General features: G+C 36.5%; 1 protein-coding gene across 1 annotated transcript in view; it reads left to right on the forward strand.

The window, feature by feature from the left end:
* LOC101890266 (AF4/FMR2 family member lilli) overlaps positions 1–22,107 on the forward strand; it is a 126,444-nt gene that overhangs the window by 15,026 nt on the left and 89,311 nt on the right. The gene's annotated exons all lie outside the window — the stretch shown is intronic.

A 22,107-nucleotide genomic window follows, 5' to 3' on the forward strand; every position in this document is an offset into this window, starting at 1 on the left:
CATTATGACCAACAAATACCAATTTTTAGACAAATCCTTGAAAAAATGTGGTAAAAACCATCAAAATACCGAATATCGGGAGGTACCGTTATACGGGGGCTATACCAAAACGTGGACCTATACCTGCAATGTTTTGCCACACGCACACGGATCCGTTATGACCTACAAATACCATTTTTAAGACAAATCAGTGAAAAAATGTGGTAAAAACCATCAAAATACCGAATATCGGGAGGTACCGTTATACGGGGGCTATACCAAATCGTGGACCCATACATGCAATGTTTCGCCACCGGTGCTGGAACCCATTATGACCAACAAATACCAATTTTCAGACAAATCCGTGAAAAAAATGTGGCATAAATACCAATACCAACCATCCTAGACACAATAAAAATTGCTCTGCTAAATTTTGGCGCTCTACGTCAAATAATGTGGGCTGTATCGTGATTTCAACAGACAGACGGACATCGTTAAATCGACTTAGAATTTTATTTAAGGATGTTACAAACGGAGTGACCAAGTTGATATACCCTCCTTTCCAAGGTGAAGGGTATAATAAAGTTTTCTTACAGAAGACCCTTTGTTTTTTTAGGAAAATACAAAATATTTCTCTTTTTTTTCAAGGACTAACAGAGCAATGTTCCAGAATCTACCAGTTTTTCAATTTTTCTTTTGCGATATCATTAAGAAAATATCATTTATTCTTGAAGTTCTGGAGCAGAGCAAATGTTGGCGTTTTCGAATGTGGGGTTTCATTGAGCTTTCGACAAGTGTCACTCTTTCATCTCTCTTTGGAGAATTTCACAATTTTTTCCAGTTTACGATCATTATGCCGCCGCACTCTCCCTAGATATGTATCTACATATTGTGTACAATAACATGTAACGGCATACACAAGGGTGGATGACATCTATCTGTCACACACATACATACACAACTGGTCATAATCAGGCTTTGATCATGCCACCTTCGAAGACTTTTTGTTTTGTTTTTTAGATGCAGACACATTCACATGTGTTATTGTTGTTTGCTGTAATAATCTACACCACGGACTCCATTTTATGTGCAGTTTGTGTGGTGCGGGGATTTTTAGATTTCATTCAATTTGCGAATCAAAAAACAAACAAAGAAACACAACCATCGACCGATATTATGAAGATGAGGGGCTCAAATACACCTTATGACTAATGCCTTCAAGGGCACAATGCCGGTCGGCACACAGGTGCAGCACCCCAAATTGTAAGGAACATTTTTTCCCGACTGTCGACAAATTTATTAAGAAGAGCTCAAAACTTGAACTTCGGTATGATAATCAAGGTTGAATAGTATGTTCGATATATGTATGTGAAGGTGGTTTTGGAAATGTGTAAAAAGTCTGTGAACTGTACAGGGTTGTCCAGGGTTCAACGGACCCATCAAACGGCCCGGAAACAAATTCTTCAGAAAATCGATTGTTATGCGACTTGTGTGCGGTGGAGCGCTGTCTTGTTGAGACCAGAACTGCCTCATACGCTTTCGACGAATAATTGGCATCACAAAATTGGTCATCATGTCGCGATAACACTCCTGATTGATGGTAACAGCATGGCCATTTTCATTTTGGAAGAAAAACGGCCCAATGACCGTTTTCGCACTAACGCCGCACCAAACTGTGACTTTTTCGTCATGAAGAGGCACTTCTTGAAGGATCTTCTTGAGGATTTTCAGTGGCGTAAAAACGGCAATTTTGCTTATTTACGGTCCCATTCAATGTGAAATGGGCTTCATCGGACATGATAATTTTGTTCCAAAATTTCTCGTCATCTTCGGCCATTTCGATGACTCTTTGTGTCCATTCCAATCGACGAGGCTTGTCCGCAGGCAACATTCTTTGCGTCAATTGAATTTTGTACGGGAACAAATGCAAATCAATGCTAATAATCCGTTGTAAAGTGGACCGAGCCATGCCCAACTGCTGAGAACGGCGTTTTTAGGATGTTCTCGGCCAATCGCCTTGGTCGACTTTTCGAAAATTTTTCGTATAAACGCTTAATGGTGTTCTTAGAAGGCGCTTTTCTCACATTTTTTAATGTTTTAAAAGCACGTTGAGTTTTCACAATTGACTTCTTCTGTTGAATGTAAATTTCAACTATTTCAGATTTCAGATTTCAAAAATCTGCTTGGACTGACGCTTCAAACGCGGTATGTCATTAAGCGATGTGACATCTCTGTCAAAAGTTATGGCGTTGCCAGATGGGTCCGTCCAAACCAGAGTCGCAGTGGCCGAAAAATGGCTCGTGAGCCGAACATATCGAAATATTCCCTTCGGCAAATATTGAAAAGTGAGCTCAGGGCGGTAAAGCCATTGAAATTTCAAAAAGTTCAAGAACTTACACCGCAACGGAAAGAAAATGGACTCAAAAGAGCTTCGCTTGGTTTGGCCGAGAGTGATGAACTGCCGAATTTGGTTTTCTCCGTCTCCGATGAGAAAACATTCGTTGTCCAGCAGTTTGTAAACAAACAAAATGATCGTGGATCGTGTTTACTTGCCAAGGAGGTCAGCTGAAAATGTGCACCTTTGGTTGACCGGCCACCAGAACTCATGCGCCGGCCATGGTGATGGTGTGGGCCGTCACCATAACAGCCGATGGTCGTTCTCCGCTCGTATGAATCGAACGTGGCATCAAAATAAATGCCGAATATTAGCGCGAAAATATTCTGGAGGGTGTATAAAAGCCTTGGGCACGCAAACATTTTGGCCGCAGACATTGGATATTCCAACAGGACTCAGCACGCGCCACCCAAGAATGGTTACAAAATGAGGTTTCTCGCTTCATCTCCAGCGCACTACTATTCTGTATCTGTAGTATTTTGGAAAGCAAGGTTGGCACTAAAAAATTGTGTCGATCACCTCAAGCAAGCACTTCGCCAAACTACCACAGAGCAACATTCGGGCAGCGTGTGACGGTTTCATTGGCAGTCTAAAGGCCATACATCGTGCCAAAGGTGACCAATTCGAACAAATCTAAACTTATTCTAAAATTGCATGCTATTTCCGATATTTTTTGCTTTCATTCACTAAATTAAAAAAAAAAATGTAAAAATTATGGAGTTTGACGTTGTTCCCGTTTTTATACCCTCCACCATAGTATGGAGGGTATATTAAGTTTGTCATTCCGTTTGTAACACCTCGAAATATACATGTTAGACCCCACAAAGTATATATATTCTTGATCAGCATAAAATTCTATGTCGTCTGTCCGTCTATCCGTCTGTCCGTCTGTGGAAATCACTCTAGCTTCCGAACGAAATGAAGTAGGTTGATAGAATTTTACTCAAATGTGTACTATGTCTGCAGGACTTTTGGTATTGAAAATGGGCAATGTAGGTCCACGGCAATGTAGGTCCACCCCCCCCGATATTCGGTATTTTGATCATTTTAGCCACATTATTTACCGGAATTGCTTCAATTTTAGTATTTGAAGTTCGTAGTGGATGCTACAGCCTATCACAGAAAATTGTCTGTGCAGGACCACGCCTTCGTATAGCCCCCATATAACGGTACCCCCGATCTTCGGTATTTTCATGATTTTAGCGAACCTATTTACCGGAATTGTTTCAAATTTCGCATTTGAAGTTCGTAATGAATACTACAGCCTATGACAGAAAATTGTCGGTGCAGGTGCACATCTTCGTATAGCCCCCATATAACGGTACACCCCGATATTCGGTATTTTGACGATTTTAGGTACAATACCCACCGAAATTGTTTGAGATGTGGTATTTGAAGTTCGTAATGGATGCTACAGCCTGTGACAGAAAATTGTCTATGCTGGTCCAGGTCTTCGCACAGCTCCAATTTAACGGCACCTCCTTATATACGATATTTTGATGATTTTAGCTACATTATTCACCGTTTATTTCAAGTTTCGAATTTGAATGTGGTAATGGCTTATGACAAACAATGCCTAAGTATGTCCACGTCGTATAGACTCCAAAATAACGGCTATATTCGGTATTTTTAAAATGTTAACAGAATTTTTTAAGGATTTTATTTTTTAAAAATTTCCAAATTCGTTGCAAATGGTGGAGGGTATTAAAAGTTCGGCCCGGACGAACTTACTGCTTTTTAACTTGTTTTATCCCACCCTGAAAATCAAATTGAAAAAATCGCATGCGATAAAAAATTTGACAAAAATTGAAAAAATGTAGCAAAAAATATTCACTTTTTTGTAGGTAGATTTTTACGCAATTTTCTTAGGTGTAATGAACTCGTACTAATTCGTGTGAAAGCAATTTATCTAAACATCTGATGCATTCAGGATATTGGGATGAGTTCGGACTTTGGGAGCCTTTGCAATTCTAGCTACAGTCGGTTGGGGGGTTCGCGTCCTCCTCATACCCAAACCATTTTTACATTACATAATTATTACAGACTCCCGGATTTAATTTTAATATTAAGGAAAAAAAATGAAAGAAAAATGTTATTAGAGAAAATTAAAAATTGGATAAAAAAAAAACTGAAAAACCGTGATTTTATATGTAGTTTTGGTGTTAGTCGATGCTTATATAGATTTATGTACTCTCTGATATTATTGAGAGTATAGGCCTCATGACCCTCGCCGACCATTTTTCTACTGGCCTTTATGAATTATGGTAGAACCCCTAAATGTGTGTCACTCCTTATTAACTAACCCATATAAGTAAGAAACTTCAAGTTATTTAGAATTCCATGTTGAATACAAAATAATAGTTTATTCAAAATATATTAAAAAAGATGGCATATTGGTTTAAAAAAAAAAATTCTAACATTGCCAAAACTTTGAAATGTGTACTAATTCCTATTAATGTATTACAATTATTATTCCTTACATATTTATAAATTAATGGGAGGGCAAAATTTCATATTAAAAAAAATCATGAAAATTATTATAAAAACAAGTAAGCAAAGGCTACAGTCGAGCGAGGCCGACCGTTGAATACCCTACAACACTATAATAAACGATACAGTTTATATAGGCGATATACTCGAAAGAATTCCACAAGATATTGTGACTAATAATAAAAGAAAACCATCAGGTTTCGTTCTCTAATTTTCGAATAATAGCAACTTAAACTAATTTGTCATTTCCAATTTATTGGTAGATGTTGCACTTAAATGGTCTTCCAAGATCTGGAACCAATATTTCCCAAAGACCTATAATCTCTCAGAATTGGAAAAAGATTAACATTTATTATAGGTTTTTGACTGAAACGCATCTATATGAGATACAGACATTTGAATATATTCTTCAACGAAATCAGCGTTAACGAAATAGTCAGAAGTGTGTCTTTCCTGTATTTGTGAATTCTCGTATTTTGTCTATAAAAGTTGGCAAACTCCTTCACACATTGAATATTTCTGGATGGCCATCTAAAACTGCTTGGCTTTTGCAATGTCCGGTAACCCCCATAATTACGACCTGCTGACAATTTTGCAGTTTTTTGGTCCATTTCAACCCCTAAATATATGGCGATCATCTCCAAAAAGAATAGGCTTTTATTCTGACCCTCATCTTATCTCCATGCAAAATTTCGTAAGGATCGGGCCATAAATGCGATCTGTATATGATATCCTGATATCCTAACTACTTAGTTTTGTTAGCTGTAGAAATATTACCAAATGTTTAATTCAAAATTAAAATATGCCAAAAATATGACAAAATTGAAAAAATATGAGAAAATTTTACAAAATCAATATTTTCATCTTTAGAGAGATATTTGTATGCGTTATTTAGACGTTTTTCCTTTCCTGCCAAGAGGCCATTCTGAATTAATGAGAACTGTCGAAATCAGTTCAGCCGTTCTCGACATATAAGAGATTTTTCAAACATATCTTCTTTGATAAACATATATATCGCACATAATTTGCTATATATCCGTTTTGTTGGATGTTAACATCAATGTAAAGATCAGAAGTAACCTTGTCATGGCTTTGTGATTTCGCCGGGATTTAAAATATTCGCGGTTTAATGAAAAATGTTGAATTTTTTCAACACAAAATATATGTTCTATTTTACCCGCTAAATATTATCCGATGACCACCCAAATTGGTTGGCTTCTTCCACGCCCTAAACTCTAGCTACATACGCAATTCCGCGTCGATTGGTCTATAATTGCGACCTATAGAGCAAGTGCAAAATCAGGAATTTTTTCAGTAATTGGTCCATTTCAACCCCTAAGACATAGGGTTCTATTCTGACCCTAGCCCCACCTCCATTTTAAATTTCGTGAAGATCGGACCATAATTGCGACCTGTAGAGTGATTACAAATTAACATGGACAGACGGACGGACGGACATACATAGCTAGATCGACTCAGCTCGGCGAGATAGGAAGATCCATATATACTTTCCTATGTGGGAAATCAATATTTCGAGGTGTTACATAATTTTAGGCCCAATCAAACTTATAATACCCCCAACACATAGTGTTGTAGGGTATAAATATACAATATATATTAAATAAAGAAACTCGGTATGCCGAAAATTTCTAATAAAACATATTATTTATGCTTAAATAAGTTCTACAAATATTATTTTTTTCTGAGCATACAAATATTTAGGAGTAAATTTTATCGAGGTTCTTAATGGATTAATACCTCATGGTTAGAAAGCAATGAAATTATCAAAGAGGCACAAAAACAAAGTAATCAATATCGGAGAGAGATCATAAGATTCTCATGTATCACAATAGATATTTAACAAAAATGGAGTAAGAAGCAAAAATGCAAGTGAATGAATGTTACACTCAAATATGTTGATAATTGTGATTCCCTCTGAATTATGGTGTCTCTCCAAGTAAAACATAAACAAAATCAATAAGAGAACATACAAAAAAAAATATAATCTGTGTTATTGCTTACCCTCTTTCTCCGATCATGGTGAAGGCCTCCAAGCACGACTGGATGCGGGTGATGATGTTTTTGTTGTTGCTTACATAGCTGGGAGAGTTAAGAATGTGAAATATTGATTTTGTTTTCTCTAAATTTTCAGTGCTATTCAAACTACTGGTGCTCTGTAATATTTCATTGATAATTTTTTTACGATTCAAAGTAAAGAGTGATTTGTTAAGAGCTTGATAACTTTTTAAAAAAAAAACGCATAAAATTTGCAAAATCTCATCGGTTCTTTATTTGAAACGTTAGATTGGTCCATGACATTTACTTTTTGAAGATAATTTCATTTAAATGTTGACCGCGGCTGCGTCTTAGGTGGTCCATTCGGAAAGTCCAATTTTGGGCAACTTTTTCGAGCATTTCGGCCGGAATAGCCCGAATTTCTTCGGAAATGTTGTCTTCCAAAGCTGGAATAGTTGCTGGCTTATTTCTGTAGACTTTAGACTTGACGTAGCCCCACAAAAAATAGTCTAAAGGCGTCAAATCGCATGATCTTGGTGGCCAACTTACCGGTCCATTTTTTGAGATGAATTGTTCTCCGAAGTATTCCCTCAAAATGGCCATAGAATCGCGAGCTGTGTGGCATGTAGCGCCATCTTGTTGAAACCACATGTCAACCAAGTTCAGTTCTTCCATTTTTGGCAACAAAAAGTTTGTTAGCATCGAACGATAGCGATCGCCATTCACCGTAACGTTGCGCCCAACAGCATTTTTGAAAAAATACGGTCCAATGATTCCACCAGCGTACAAACCACACCAAACAGTGCATTTTTCGGGATGCATGGGAAGTTCTTGAACGGCTTCTGGTTGCTCTTCACTCCAAATGCGGCAATTTTGCTTATTTACGTAGCCATTCAACCAGAAATGAGCCTCATCGCTGAACAAAATTTGTCGATAAAAAAGCGGATTTTCTGCCAACTTTTCTAGGGCCCATTCACTGAAAATTCGAAGTTGTGCTCGTTAGTAAGTCTATTCATGATGAAATGTCAAAGCATACTGAGCATCTTTCTCTTTGACACCATGTCTGAAATCCCACGTGATCTGTCAAATACTAATGCATTAAAATCCTAACCTCAAAAAAATCACCCTTTAGTATAGAGAGATGGAGCATAATGAAATTCATAGATACTAAAGAGGGAAGTATTCAATATTAAATGATTTTTGACCTATTTTCGTAAAAAAAAAAAACAAAAATCGGGTTTCAAAGATGGAAATAGATATTGGTGTGGAAAATAATTTTCTTTGTAGAAATTTTCTATGGACCATAGATGTGTTTTATGGTTATTTTATAATACCATTTTTATATGATTTTAGGATTCTGCCGAAATTAAGCATTATTTACTAGGTCCGATTAGATTCAGAGTGTTTTATAGCACCAATATTAAATCGAATTATGCGGAAATACAATTCTTTGTAATTTTTTCGGGGTTTCCTCAAAAAAAAAAAAAAAAAAAAAAACAAACATCACTTGGTTTCCAATCTAAAAATGACTGTGAAATGCCGATTTAAAGGTGTGTCCAGATTGGGTCAGGAGGATTTTAGGAGGATGGACCTCAATTAAGCTTCAAACTTTATATGCAACCACTTTCCACAATTTGTATGGGGATTTAATTACATAATTTACTCCAGATTGAGGACTTTTGTTAGCGGCTTCGCCCCGCCACAAAGAGAGAGGTCCCGATCTCAATGTAAAAATCCTTATCCTGGTCACTTGAAACGTATTTTACACTCCGAAAATTGATGGTGTGGGTATATCAGCCAACTGAATTTTCTTGCTTAGGTCTGATCTATGCTTGGATTCTAGCATGTACGTAATTTACCCTGTTTAAAACTTAATTATTCAATAATAATCAAAGAATCCAAAAACATGCTAAGGGATAACACAAACCTGATTTAAATTTAGCTTTATCTTAGTAGAAGTATTGGGATGCAAACGGATTTAGTTTGGTTACTCTGGCAGATTATGAACTTTCCGCTTTGAAGGTTAATACAAAAAGGAAGTACTTTTGGATTTTTTGATGTAGACCATAGCAAATTTTCGAAGGTATAAGAAAAGAGACGTCAAAACTACAAGAATGATTGTGCGCTTATCGATAATGGACAACCAAAGGACATTTGGTTTTGTACTATTTTTGCTCAAAAGTTTAAACCACTTTTCGACTATTTTTTTTTTTTTTGCGATCGGATTATATAGAAGTTTTGGTAAATAGTATTATTTCTATTTTATCGATGAAACAAGTAAGCAAAGGCTACAGTCGAGCGGGGCCGACCGTTGAATACCCTACAACACTATAATAAACGATACAGTTTATATAGGCGAGATACTCGAAAAAATTCCACAAGATATTGTGACAAATAATAAAAGAAAACCATCAGGTTTCGTTCTCTAATTTTCAAATAATAGCAACTTAAACTAATTTGCTCATTTCCAATTTATTGGTAATTAAATTGTCTTCCTAGATCTGGAATCAATATTTCCCAAAGACCTATAACCTCTCAGAAGTGGCAAAATATTAACATTTATTATTGGTTTTTGACTGAAACACATTTATATGAGATACAGAAATTTGACTACATTCCTTAACGAAATCAACGTTAACGAAATAGTCAGAAGTGCGTCTTTCCTGTATTTGTGAATTCTCCAAAAAGTCACTGGAATGGACATTTTCGTATTTTGTCTACAAAAGTTGGCAAACTGTTTCACACATGGAATATTTTTGGATGGCCATCCAAAACTGCTTAGCTTTTGCAATGTCCGGTAACCCCCATTTAAATGTGTGTGAGGATCGGGTGATAATTACGACCTGCTGATAATTTTGTAGTTTTTTGGTCCATTTCAACCCCTAAATATCATCTCCAAAAAGGGTAGGCTTCTATTCTGACACTCATCTTATCCCCATGCAAAATTTCGTAAGGATCGGGCCATAAATGCGATCTGAATATGAAATCCTGATATCCTAACTACTTAGTTTTGTTAGCTGTAGAAATATTACCAAATGTTTAATTCAAAATGAAAATATGCCAAAAATATGACAAAATTGAAAAAATATGAGAAAATTTTACAAAATCAATATTTTCATCTTTAGAGAGATATTTTTATGCGATTTTTTAGACGTTTTTTTCTTTTCTGCCAAGAGGCCATTCTGAATTAATGAGAACTGTCGAAATCAGTTCAGCCGTTCTCGACATATAAGAGATCTTTCAAGCATATCTTCTTTGATAGACATATATATCGCATATATTTGCTATAGATTCGATTTTTTGGATCTTAACATCTATGTAAAGATCAGAAGTAACCTTGTCATGGCTTTGTGATTTCGCCGGGATTTAAAATATCCGCGGTTTAATGAAAAATTTTGATTTTTTTCAACAAAAAAGATATGGCCTATTTTACCGCTAAATATTATCCGATGACCACCCAAATTGGTAGGCTTCTTCCCCGCCCTAAACTCTAGCTACATGCGAAATTCCGCCTCGATTGGTCTATAATTGTGACCTGTAGAGCTACTGCAAAATCCGTCATTTTTTCAGTATTTGGTCCATTTCAACACCTAAACATTTGGCGATCATCTCCAAAAGAAATAGGGTTCTATTCTGACCCTAGCCCCACCTCCATTCTAAATTTCGTAAAGATCGGGCCATAATTGCGACCTGTAGAGTGATTACAAATTAACATGGACAGACGGACAGACGGACGGACGGACATACATAGCTAGATCGACTCAGCTCGGCGAGATAGGAAGATCCATATATACTTTCCTATATGGGAAACCAATATTTCGTGGTGTTACATAATTTTTGGCCCAATCAAACTTATAATACCCCCAACACATAGTGTTGTAGAGTATAATAAACTTATCCAACAAAATTGCATTTTTTCAGTACCAAGCAAAAGTTTACAATATTTATATCTGTACTGTACAGTCTGATCACTTTTGATAGTTCAAGCTAAGGTTAAAAGGGAACACGTAAAACATGTTCTGGGTCGTAACAAAAGAGACCAGAACAAAAACAAAACATTATTACAGCAAGGTCAGAGGTAAAGATCAATAATTGTTTTAAAAGGAAAAAAATTAGAATAATTAGCAAACGTATCAAATTATCTGGTGTAGTTTCATTACCATGCAAGTTGCAGAGGCGTGTCTCCAGTGGGATGAAGCAAAGGTGGAAATATATGATGTGAAAGTATATATGAAATTATTTGGCGAAAAGATCTAAAAAGATGTGCAAAGTGAAAGAGGTAGGAACTGCTGACTGAATTCCATAGTAATTAAACTGATTTGTTTATTTTTTTTCTGCCAGAAATGAAGTGTCAAGATGGAAAGGTCATAGTTGTATGATTAGGTCTGCTTAGAAACAAAATTGTGCTTTTAAACACTTGTTGTAAAAATCGAGAAGAGCCTGAAATCCAATTATTTCTAATGATGTGTTGATTGATGCGTATTTACGTGGATATGTAAAAATTATTAAAAATATAAAACACATTTGTCGAGTACAAATGCAAAACATGTTGATGCTGTATTGAAGAGAAAAACTACTTTGACATACCGCTTGAAATAAATGGCAATATGAACAAGTATATTATAAGTTTTTGAAATTTCCAACGCAGACGTCTACCACATAGGTTTCATCCTTTTCTGGCAACAGGTCATAGCAAATTGGTGAAAATTGTCGAAATCTGTCCAGCGGTTCTTGATTTATAAGCGGAATAACTAACATCAACTTTATTGGCTTACAGATTGTACCTATTTCGCTAAATATGCGATATCCTGGCTATCAGCATCTCTGTAATGGTCAGAAGTAACCTTTTGTGATTTTGTCGGCATTAAAAATATTCGAAATTTTCCGTTTTTTTTTTTTTTTTTTTTGGTAAAAGTTATGGTTTATTTTATCCGCTAAATTGCTAGGCTTCTGCCCAGCTCTAATCTCAAACTCCATGCAAAATTCCGTGTCGATCGTCGAAAATCATTTTTTCGGTTTTTGGTCCATTTCAGCCTTTTAGTTTTTTGCGATCATCTCCAAAAACAACCGGCTTCTATTGTGACCCTAACCTCACCTCCATTTTCAATTTCGTGAGGATCGGGCCTGTAGCTTGATTACAAATTAACATAATAACAAGGTCATAATTCGTGCCAAAGGTGATCAATTCGAACGAATCTAAACTTATTCTAAAATTTGTTGCTATTTCCGATATTTTTTTTTAATAAAATTTAAAAAAAAAAATGTAAAAATTCTGGCGTTTGATTATCTCAGTTTTTTATCTCACCCTGTAAATAAATGGTACTAAATTTGAGATTGGGTGAAGAGATAGCGCTGGAATCCTCAAATTTCATATTCAGGTCTCTGTTGCAGTCTGGAATTGAGATATGAGGATATGATTTGGGAAATGTGTTCTATAATTGTACGAAAATGACTAAATCTTTCCCATTCTTTCAGGTGATTTAGAAACTGATTAGAAGTTTCAGTATTGACATATTATTATTGGTGTGGAGGTTTTTTCTTTTAAACAAATTATTGATTAGAGAATAGTTCGGAGGGCCCAAACCTGGTTAATTTGAAAATGTGTATGTGTAATTAATTGTTGTTGTATTTGCATTGGTGGCGTGGCGTCGAAGCTTGTTGTTGTTGTTTCACTCTTATTGTTGTTGCTATGAACAAAACATTGTTAGCCCCAAGACCACCCTCGAAAGTCACCGACCGACCCACCCACTGGAAAATGCAATTCAGTACATAAATATATATACATATATAAATATATGAACATAACGAAAGAGAGAGGGATAGAGTGAGAGTCATCTGCAACAAGAGAGACAGAGCTGTTCTTGCTCTTCAACCCGACGACCATGGCATTTGCCAAATATATCCGCCACTATTAAAGATGGATTGGACAAATTTGTGGCAAACAATTCAAGAGCATAGAAGGTGGGGGGGAGGGGGAAAGGAGGGCGCTTTTGTGAAACTGGCCGATTTTCGAAGAAGTGGTTAAGGGGAGTGGGGGGGGGAGTCCGCTGAAATATTCCAAAGTTCAAAATGTTTAGATTTTAGTATGGAATTTCAACAAAGGCTAGACAAGTGTATTTTGTATATACCAAAAGTATACATCTTCGTTATATGCGTCGTATGTGTGCGTGTGTATGGGTATTGTATATTCCCGCAATAACTGATACGCATTGCCACACTTTTTTTCTCGTAGCAAAATAAATCTTTTCCTTGGAGATTAATTTTTTTTTTTAATTTTATTAAATGAAAGCAAAAAATGTCGAAAATTACATCAAATTTTTGAATACGTTTAGCTTTCTTACCTTTAGTTACCTTTAGCAGGAGTTATGGCCTTCAAACTGCCAATGAAACCGTCACACGCTGCCCGAATGTTGTTCTGCTGTATTTTGGCCCATTTCCGGCGAAACGCTTGCTTGAGGTGATCGACACTTTGGTATTTTTTAGGGCCAACCTTGCTTTCCAAAATACTCCAGACATAGAATAGTCCAACGGATTGGTATCCGGAGATTTTGGTGGCCATTGTGCGCTGGAAATTAAGCGAGGAACCTCATTTTATAATCATTCTTGGGTGGCGTGTGGTGAATGCGATAATGCTGAGTCCTGTCCAGGGTCTGCGGCCAAAATGTTTGCATGCCCAAGGCTTTAATAAACCCTCCAGAACATCCTCGCATTGTTATCTGCAATATTGCCAAAGGCACCATATGACCTTATATGCAAGGATTTCATGGAACCGTAATCCTATAATTTCATAAAAAAACCAGTAAGGAAAGCTCAAAAGTTGGGCGGGGCCGACTATATGATACCCTACACCACTATGCATATTTAGTAGAGCTCTCGTAAAAAGGTTTATACAGGGCATTTCAGAGATATTTGGTACAAAATCTATCTAATTCCATCGTGCATTTTACGAACTATAGCTATCTCTGAACCGGGTTTCTCCAAATTTGACGTATTAGCTTCTAGACTGAATTCGGTCTTATGTACGAAAATTCAGGTGATTTGGGCTGATATTGACCATTTAGTGCACAATTGACCTGAAATCGGATGAAACATATATATGGTTGCTATATCTATATCTGAACCGATTTTCACTAAATTTGATGTACTTGCTTCTAGGCTGAATTTGGTCCGATGTACTAAAATTCAGTCCATTTGGACTTATATCGGCCATTTGGTGCACAATTAACCCGATATCGGATGAAGATATATATGGGAGCTATATCCAAATCTGAACCGATTTCGATAAAATTACAAACAGCTATTTCTGGGCTGTATCTTATATCTGGTATCAAATATCATTCTTGTGGAGTGCATATTACGAATGTGAGAGGCTTAAACACCAAATCGGATAAAACATATATATGGGAGCTATAGCTGTTTCTGAACCGATTTTCTCCAAATTTGTTGTATTTGCTTTAAGGCTAATCTCGGTCACATGTGCCAAAATTCGGGCCATTTGGGCTGATATTGACCATTTGGTGGTCAATTAACCCGAAATCGGATGAAGATATATATGGGAGCTATATCCAAATCTGAACCGATTGCGATAAAATTTAAAACAGCTATTTCTGTGCTCCATCTAATACCTGGTACCAAATATCACGGTTGTGGAGTGCATAGTAGGAATGTGAGGGACTTAAAGATCAAATCGGATGAAAGATATATATGGGAGCTATAGCTATATCTGAACCGATTTTCTCCAAATTTGATATACTTGCTTCTAGGCCGAACTCGGTTGGGTGTGCCAAAATTCAGGTAATTTGGACTGATAGTGGATATTTGGTGCACAATTAACCCGATATCGGATGAAGATATATATGGGAGCTATATCCAAATCTGAACCGATTTCGATAAAATTACAAACAGCTATTTCTGGGCTGTATCTTATATCTGGTATCAAATATCATTCTTGTGGAGTGCATATTACGAATGTGAGAGGCTTAAACACCAAATCGGATAAAACATATATATGGGAGCTATAGCTGTTTCTGAACCGATTTTCTCCAAATTTGTTGTATTTGCTTTAAGGCTAATCTCGGTCACATGTGCCAAAATTCGGGCCATTTGGGCTGATATTGACCATTTGGTGGTCAATTAACCCGAAATCGGATGAAGATATATATGGGAGCTATATCCAAATCTGAATCGATTGCGATAAAATTTAAAACAGCTATTTCTGTGCTCCATCTAATACCTGGTACCAAATATCACGGTTGTGGAGTGCATAGTAGGAATGTGAGGGACTTAAAGATCAAATCGGATGAAAGATATATATGGGAGCTATAGCTATATCTGAACCGATTTTCTCCAAATTTGATATACTTGCTTCTAGGCCGAACTCGGTTGGGTGTGCCAAAATTCAGGTAATTTGGACTGATAGTGGATATTTGGTGCACATTTAACCCGAAATCGGATGAAGATATATATGGGAGCTATATCTAAATTTGATCCGATTCTTACCAATTTCAATAGGGTTCGTCCTTGGGCCAAAAAAATATTGTTTGGAAAATTTCATCTCAATCGGATAATAAATGCGACCTGCATTTTGTTCACAAGAATACATGGACAGACGGACGGACGGACGGACAGACGGACTGACATGCATAAATCGACTCAGAAAGTGATTCTATGAAGGTTCTCAAAAGTAACTATGGGTCTATCTCGTTTCCTTCTCCATGTTACAAACAAATGCACAAAGACATAATACCCTTACCACTATGTGGTGTAGGGTATAAATATATCAGTTCCTTTACCAATTAATTCCAAAATCAGTGAATTGATATTTTCCATTTATGTATTGTACATAACTTGTCCGCTTGTAGTGTATACATAATCTACCAAATATATACATACGCATGCACACTCACACACACATACATGCATACATATGTATATACATTTGTATATAGAAAAACATTAGAAACGCCATAGTTTTACAATTGGTGGCGGCTGCTGGCTGGCTGCAACCCATTAATGGTTGGGGGTGGGGAAGAGAAGGTAGACGAGGGATTTGGATGGGATGGGAGATTTGGCGCATTTGCTTAGCCGTTTGTCAAACTTTGCCTTTGTAACGTTGTTTAGATTTTCATCCATACCGACGGACCGACCCACCACCACCATTCAACTTCGACAGCCAACCAGTCACCCAACCACCCATCCAACCAGACTGCCTGTCATGCCACAGCATTTCGATACAATAACAATACAGGCAGCGAAAATAGGATGCAAAATGTTCGGATATATGTTCGTACCGGCCTGGATATGTACTTACATACATACATACAGGCCATGATGTCTACAACACACACTGAGAGACTTCTTTTTTGAACTCCATTATAAATGTGTCCAAGGGGGATAACAGGGACCATTTTTTTTTTGGTGGGGAGTGTTACTCTCCTTTGTCTCCTGATATCTCCAGGTCGAAACTATGCCTAGGACCTTGAAATTTCAAACATTTGGAGTATGTAGCCTCAGGTCTCATCACAAAATATTCTTTATTGTGTATTTATTCGACTGCAATGGCCACAAGATCAGTTCGTCAGAAACGAGAACAGTTCAAACTGAAAAACAAAACCTTTATCATATCTCATGCCATACGACACAGGACTAGACCCACATTAAGTCCCCCCCCCCCTTTCGAAAAACAAAAAAAAAAAACATGGAATAAACCTACGATTCAGGAGAAGTGCTGCAAAGATTGGAAACACCACTAACTGGAGGTGTATTATGTTTGACGGACGAAAATATTGAATCACAGGGAAAATTCAACGGAAAGTAGAGGTAAAAAGGGGAAGGACATGTGTATCGGCGTTTTGAAAGTAACTTAACGCAAATTAACCTAAATATAGAGAGGGGGGGGGGACATACCCCTCTCTACTACATTTTTTTTAAATTTTCGTATTAAGACTTAATGAAATCCGTCTATTTTAGTTATATAGTGTCTATGGCAATATTGCAGATAACAATACGAGCATTAGTTTGGTCAAAAGTCTTGACCCTCAAGCGATTCACCAAAGAGGTCTTTTTTGGAACTTTTTCAAAATGTTTTTCAAAAATCCCCTTTATTTGTCAGAAAATTTTACATCCTAAACCATATACATACTACCTAAACTTCAGGAATTCATAAATACAGGATGAAATAAAAAAACTGCAACAATGTCAAACCCCATAAGTTTTGATTTTTTTTTCAAATTTTAGTAATTGAAAACAAAAAATGTCGGAATGTTCGATTTGGTTACCTTTGGCACAAATTGTGGCCTTCAAATGGCCAATGAAACCGTCACACGCTGCCCGAATGTTGTTCTGCTGTATTTTGGCCCATTCCCGGCGAAGCGCTTGCTTGAGGTGATCGACACTTTGGCTGTTTTTAGTGCCAACCTTGCTTTCCGAAAAACACTCCAGACACAGAATAGTCCAACGGATTGGTATGCGGAGATTTTGGTGGTAATTGTGCGCTTGAAATGAAGCGAGGAACCTCATTTTGTAACCATTCTTGGGTGGCGCGTGCGATGGTGCTGTGTCCCGTTGGAATGTCCAAAGTCAGCGGCCAAAATGTTTGCGTGCCCAAGGCACCCTCCAGAATATGTCCGCGATAATATTCGGCATTTATTTTAATGCCACTCACTCCAGCTTTCGAACGAATTGAAGTAGATTGATACAATTTTACTTAAATGTATATTATGTCTGCAGGACTTTTGGTATTGAAAATGGTAGGTTCACGTTTTGGTATAGCCCCCATATAACGGTACCTCCCAAAATTCGGTATTTTGATGATTTTAGCGACATTATTCACCGGAATTGTTTTAAATTTGGTATTTGAAGTTCGTAATGGATACTACAGCCAAAGACAGAAAACTTTCTGTGCAGATCCAAGTCTTCGTATAGCCGCCAAATAACGGTACCTTCCGATATTCGGTATTTTGATGATTTTAGCTAAATTATTCACCTATTTTTTTTTCAAGTTCCGCATTTGAATATTGTAATGGCTTATGGCAAAAAGTAACCTATGCAGGTCCATGTCGTCGTATAGACCCTAATATAACAGCTACATTCGGTATTTTTAAGATTTTAGGAGAATTTTTAACGGATTTTATTGTTTTTTTGAGAATTGCCAAGTTCATTCCAAATGGTGGCCCGGCCGAACTTAGAGTTTTTCTACCTTTTCTTCTTTAAATATCTGATCACAAAACGTAGCTAAAATCTCGAAATGTCAATAGTTAAGGAGTTATGACCAACATTAAATGTTGATCTAGCATATTTTTTCCTTTTAAACCCTTTTCAAAAAATGCAGAATTAGGGGCGATTTTCACCTGGAATGGAAATTAGCAGTAAAAACCATCAACACACAATTAACCCTTGTAATATAAAAATTTGGAAGGTATTTTTCGTTAAAAACTATTAAACCTTGCGATGAGATTTATTCTGAAATTTATATTGAAATTTTGTCTAGAATATTTCTTCTTTTGACACTTTCTACGAAAAACGTAGTTTGTTGTTACTTTTAATGCATCAACTCGAAAAAAGGCCGAGAAAAAGAATTTCTTCAAAATAAATTAGGAAATATTTTTGGAACATATATTTACTTGATATCCAATGGAAATGGAGATTTTATTCTTCTCGTGACTTTAAGTGAAATTTCATGTAGAATATTTTTGTCTTTGAAGTCATCTGTCTAAAATGATGCTTTGCAGGAGATTTTTTGCTGAGTGAGAATAGAAAACCAACCGAATGGTTTGGCTGTAGATTAAATTCTAATTTTACTGAAACTAATCTAACTTAACCTAGTCGCAGCCATACAATTGTTCTTATCTATTCTAATACTGAATGGAGAACAGGAGCAGGGCTGCTTGACATCTCATTCAAGTCGTCTTGTGCATCTATTGAGCGCATCGATATGGGTCATAACCTTTATTATCTCTCACATTATCGTGTGCGTCAGCGCACAAGATCACCGAATTCTTCACATGTGATATTTTATGGCGGCTGGGAAATATTTAATTTTAGAACATTTGCCTTTTATTGCTACATTTTCCCAGCGCCTAGATCGCACTCAAAAGTATGTACAAAGTATTTTGTACATTCTCCCGGGCGGCTTAAATGTGTATGTTAATAGTGGACTGTATTTTTATAAAGTTGAATAAACGTATACTATAAAATATTTAAATATAGAAGTACGAAAAGGAAACTAACTATATATGCTCAAACAATCTAATCTAAATATTCTATTAAGTAACTGCTTCCAGGAAACGACTCCATTTCTTTGTCCAGTTCTTCTTGCCAATGCCACCACCTTTATCTGCCGGCTGCATTCTCCATACCGCATTAATCGTCCATCGATGCAGACCGCCATCATTCACGTCGGAAAGGATGTCCATTGGCTCCCTGGTACGCTCTACTTTGTCGTCTTCCGTTCTTAAAGTTATTGGTGGTTTGTGGTGGTGGTAATATACATGCGGAACCAGAGACATTTCTTTGGCTTTTTCTACTTCATCGATGCATTCTTTTCCTGCTAATTTACCACATTCGTCGACAATTTTTGGAGCTTCTGTGCGTGGCGGCTTCTTTTTCCTCTTCTGCAATAAGACTATTTATTACTTTTCTTACAAAACGGTCGTCCTCTTTGCCATTGCACCGATTGGTTTTTAATAATAATTAGAGGTTCCTCCCGAAATGGTTTTCTATATGTCAGCGCTGACACGACACCAGAATGTTCTTCTTCTTCCCGTTCCTCAAAATGAGGACTTGCCGGCGGGAAGCACTTCACAATATTTCCTTCTAAACATCAAATCTGTTTTAGATTAATAGCATTATCTTCCTTTCTTACACTTGCTAGTTGCTTGGACAGGTCATCTTTCTCAGCTTCGAAGACTCGTCGCGCTCTTTCCGAGCTAGCCAATTTTTCATTGACTTTCTTTAACTTCGTTTTCAGATGTCGCACTTGATCATTCTGAACTCGATGTTTTTCTTCGAATTGTTCATCTTTGGCCCGCAGGTTTTCTTCAGATTTGGCGAGCAGATATTTTTCGTGGACAACAAAATACAAAAAATATGGAAAAAAATTGGGAAGAATGCTGACAAATTTAGATTGGAGAACTGTGTTTGGCTTACGGATAAAATTAATTTCGAAATTAAAAAGCAAACTGCAAAAGTCAATTTTTCGGCTGTTGGTCACCCAAAAGCTCAATTTTGCAACAAAAGTGAATATGGAAAAAGAAAAGAAGCATTCGAGCTTTCAAACTCAATAAACAACGAAACAAACTTACTACTACGTGCAGCAGCAACATCGTTCTAAAAGAAAGTTTAGCATGCCCAACTAGGCCCTCAAAAATAAGAAAGATATGTGATGAAACCAATACAAAGCCAATTTTATTTTCTGCAGATGAGACATTAGCTTTTTTTTAGAAAATAATTTTAAAAAGGACCAATATAATGCATTACGCCGCGAAAGTAGATTAAGAAACTGAAATTATAGTACTTTTCTCATTACTTACTCAAGATGGTGATTATGTGACTAATTTTAAGGAGGAGGGGGAGATGACTGCTGGTATTTTAAAATGCAGTTGTGGTAGATCGGTTAATAACTTGTGTCAAAGATCAAACTGATTGCACAATGTATTCTAAAACAACTCGAGAACCTACATTTATCACTATGACTATTTAAAAAATTGGCGGAAAAGCCTGGTTTATGTATGCTAAGTCATGTATTTTTTGTTTAATTTACTGATTTTACACTTTCTTTAACGCTTGCCTTCATTTTAGTTTGAAATAGTACAATATTTTAGTTGTAATTAATTTCACACAGAAAAAAGTGGTCATTTGACCTAGTGTGCACTGGTGGGGGATAACTCAAACCAATTTTATTTTAGGTCGTCGATTCTTTATTTTTCGAAGGACCAATGAATGAGAAAAGAAAGAACAACCTTATTCTTTGGATGTAGTTTCATGAATGAAAATGAATAGAGTCCAATCTCCCTCTTCGATTGTCAATTCTATTCCGTTTTCGGCTCGACTGGAGCAATATTTAGTGAGAAAAGAAACACGACCGCTTCGTTAGGGTGCTATTTCAATTCTGATTTTATTTGGTTAAATATTTTTCTTAAGAGCTAAGCTACAATATTAATCTTAGGGTATCTTATTTTTAGAACAACCTCCACTTGTCTTCTGTCGGCTGAGTGCATTATCACTTGGGCAATATTTTATGATCGAGCATTGTCTATGTATACACTATCGGACAAAATAAAATGCAAACAAACTGCAACTATAGTATTCTCTAATTTTTTTCTCTTATCAAAAGCAAATTTGATTTTGTTGTGCTTATTATAACAGTACTCTCTTCTCGTCTTTTTCTCAAAACAAAAATCCCGCTAAATCATTATGTTGAGTGTCTGCAGTTCACATTAAGGTGACAGTTCGATTTTACAAGTGATAAAATAAAGTGCATATTGTAGTAATTACAAGAAATTTATAAAAAATATCGTTTAAATTTATGTGGTAAGATCAATAATATTCTCTTGGGCATATGCAAAATGTGTTAGCAAGTATATAATAGCAAAAAAATAATAAAAATAAACCGCTATTTCCAGAAATTAAAAAAAAAATCATGAGACCTTTGTCGAAGGACGTAAAGGACCTGCTGGTTCAGGATCGATCAGAAGGCATGACTTATGCGAATTTTTCAAAAAAATATAAAATTTCGGTGTCAGGTGCAAGAAAAATATATGAAAAATATAAAAGTGTTGGATCTAATGATAGCTGTAAATATCTTTGTGGAAGGAAGCGCGGTACCTCTAAATTGGATGAGGGCCACATTGCAATGGAAGTGAAGAAAAATCCATCAGTATCCTGTAGAATTATAAAAGAAGATTTAAATTTGAGTGTCTCATCAAGAACGGTTCAGAGAAGAATTAATGAAAGAGGTATGAGAAGCTTCTTCGCAAAGAAAAAACCACTACTGCGCGCCGCAAATATAAAAAAAAGACTTTTGTTCGCCAAAAAGTACATAAATATGCCAGAAACCTTTTGGGATAGAGTTATTTGGACAGACGAATCCAAATTTGAATTGAAGAATGAGAAAAGGAGGAAGCGGGTATGGTGCGAACCCTCAGAAAGGATGAGGCCGAAGAATCTTATTCATACAGTTAAACATGGTGGAGGTAACCTTATGGTATGGGGGTGCTTCTCTACAACGG

The sequence above is a fragment of the Musca domestica genome, unplaced genomic scaffold, assembly GCF_030504385.1.
Source record: "Musca domestica strain aabys unplaced genomic scaffold, Musca_domestica.polishedcontigs.V.1.1 36, whole genome shotgun sequence".
In the NCBI taxonomy this organism is placed as follows: Eukaryota; Metazoa; Arthropoda; class Insecta; order Diptera; family Muscidae; genus Musca; species Musca domestica.